The sequence below is a fragment of the Myotis davidii genome, unplaced genomic scaffold, assembly GCF_000327345.1.
Source record: "Myotis davidii unplaced genomic scaffold, ASM32734v1 scaffold78, whole genome shotgun sequence".
NCBI classification, from domain to species: Eukaryota; Metazoa; Chordata; class Mammalia; order Chiroptera; family Vespertilionidae; genus Myotis; species Myotis davidii.
Genome location: NW_006290305.1, coordinates 2,933,590 through 2,936,628, shown reverse-complemented (window position 1 = coordinate 2,936,628; position 3,039 = coordinate 2,933,590).

The following is a 3,039-nucleotide window of genomic DNA, read 5'->3' as shown; positions in this document are numbered from 1 at the left end:
CTCAGCTTCTTTTTCCACAATCACTGAGTCCTGCTGGGCTGTGCCCAGGGCTCCGGAGGCAGGGCCTGGAAGGTGAGGCTGAGCAGCAAGCCATTCCCACGGAGGGGTGCCCGGGGGACCTCATGGCCACGGTTGGGACACCCGTCGAGGACCGAACCCCACACCCAGCTCCCACGTAGGTGGCCCTCATGACTCCCGTCCACGTCTCCACACCGCCTCCCGGATGCTGCCCCAAAACAGGGAATAAAATATATTTTTTAAAAAAGGAGTTTGTTAATCTAGTCAGTGGTTGAACTGGGTTTGGGTTTTATTGTTGCTATACTAACCCTCAGGGCGCCACAGCTTCAAATCCCTCCAGAAGGGTTTTATTTTAAGAGTTTTTTTGAGATATTATTCACCTAACATACAATTCACTGAAAAGGTGGCTATTTCACAAACCACAAAGCTGTTACTTAGTGGCTTGATTCTGCAGGAATTGAGGAAGCAGAGCTGAGGCCCTTCACTCCCCAGGCTCCCCGCACCAGCAGACAGATGAAGGGAGCATGTACTTGGAGTCAATAATCACATTGTGTGACGGCAACGGTCTAAATCAGTGTGCTGAGTACTCCAAGGAGGCGGCTGGTCTGACAGGGCCTCATGGGCAGAGCTCTGGCCTCACCTGCTTCCCTGCCAGCGCCCTGTGCATAGAGATGCTCCCCGTGTATAGAGATGCTCCCCATGTATAGAGATGCTCCCCGTGTATAAAGTAGAGATGCTCCCCATGTACAGAGATGCTCCCCATGTATAGAGTAGAGATGCTCCCTGTGTACAGAGATGCTCCCTATGTATAGAGATGCTCCCCATGTATAGAGGTGGTCCCTGTGCATAGAGATGCTCCCCATGCATAGAGATGCTCCCCGTGTATAGAGATGCTCCCTGTGTATAGAGTAGAGATGCGCCCTGTGTATAGAGTAGAGATGCGCCCTGTGTATAGAGTAGAGATGCGCCCTGTGTATAGAGTAGAGATGCGCCCTGTGTATAGAGTAGAGATGCGCCCTGTGTATAGAGTAGAGATGCGCCCTGTGTATAGAGTAGAGATGCGCCCTGTGTATAGAGTAGAGATGCGCCCTGTGTATAGAGTAGAGATGCGCCCTGTGTATAGAGTAGAGATGCGCCCTGTGTATAGAGTAGAGATGCGCCCTGTGTATAGAGTAGAGATGCGCCCTGTGTATAGAGTAGAGATGCGCCCTGTGTATAGAGTAGAGATGCGCCCTGTGTATAGAGTAGAGATGCGCCCTGTGTATAGAGTAGAGATGCGCCCTGTGTATAGAGTAGAGATGCGCCCTGTGTATAGAGTAGAGATGCGCCCTGTGTATAGAGTAGAGATGCGCCCTGTGTATAGAGTAGAGATGCGCCCTGTGTATAGAGTAGAGATGCGCCCTGTGTATAGAGTAGAGATGCGCCCTGTGTATAGAGTAGAGATGCGCCCTGTGTATAGAGTAGAGATGCGCCCTGTGTATAGAGTAGAGATGCGCCCTGTGTATAGAGTAGAGATGCGCCCTGTGTATAGAGTAGAGATGCGCCCTGTGTATAGAGATGCGCCCTGTGTATAGAGAGGTGCTCCCGGTGTATAGAGATGCTCCCCGTGTATAGAGATGCGGGCCTATAAGAGGGCAGACAACGGGGAGTCAGAGGGGGCAGGGGCAGGCACCCAAAGGTTAAAGGATTAGTACCTAAAATTGGAAATGTTTGAAAAACTCCAAAAGAAATTTCTTAAAAACATTCACCACCTCTTTCTGACCACACACACGCTCCTTAGGATTTCCCCAAAGTTTTTGCGTCTCTAAAAAGAAACTGCTGGTGCAAACGACAGAACTCTCGCCCTGGGAGGGGTGCAGCCGAGGCTTCCATGACGTGTCCACATGGGAAAACGCGTGCAGCAGTCCTCGGGGGTGCACACTCAGACGGCAGGTGCCACAGAGCCGGGTGGGTCCCTTAGGGAATTCTTTCATTTTACAGACGAGCAAACTGAAGCCCAGAGAATTCAAATGACTTAACAGAGAGCTAACTGGAAACAGACCGGGATTGAAGTCCAAGTCACCCTGACTCACCAGCCAGTGGCCATTCCTTTCTACCACATTAGACCTCCCGGAAGAGGGACTATTGGCCCCTAAGGACCAAATGCATGCCCAGGAGGACCCATGGTTTACACCTGCCGTACATTAAGGGTTTGCTGCAGGAGCACCCAGGGAGTAAGCCCTGCCGCTGGAGTGGGCCGTAGGGGGTCCCAGGTGTCTGAGCGGTGGAGCACACCTGTGGGAGGCCTGGGGGAGCAGGGCCCAGGTCGGGGGAGGGCACCTGAGCACGGAGGGGGCCAGAACCTAGCGGGACCTGGATGCAAACCACTAAAAATGAAGCTTTTATTTATTTGCTGGAATGCCTGCCAGCAAACACCGGGAACTGGGAAGGCTGGAGTTCAGAGAGGCCAGGGCTGCATGATGATATAAAAAATACGGAGCCACGCTTTGCAGAGCAGAATGGTCCCCACGTCCCCAAGGAATCCCCCTCTTTCTGTGGCCCCCGGAGGAGAGACAAGAAAGACAAGCTGTGTAGGATTAAACTGTCCTCGTGTCCTCAGTCCTGCAGCGCTGCACTTACCCAGACAACACTCAGCGCACACCTCCCTGCGAACGGCAAAACCAGGCCCCGGGCTAGGACTAAGGAGGCCCGGAGCCCAGACTTCTGAGCCCCCGGGAGGGGTGGGCAAAGGGCGTTCATCGCCGACTCCTGATGGAGAGCCGGCCTAGCCGGCCGTGCGGGGATGTTCACGCCCAGACCCACCCGCGGACTCACTCTGAACCCCGTTGCAAGCGGCCGGAGTCGGCCCGTATTTCGGGACGACTAGACTCCCGGAGGGCAAGACCTGAGGACGTAAGCCGCGGCGATGTCCCCGGGGTCAGAGTCACCGGGAAACACTCCCCTTTCGTGTCCCAAAGCCCTTCAACCCGCCGGGGCTGAGCCCGGGGCGCGCGGGGGCCGGGAACCCCTCCCGGGGCCAAG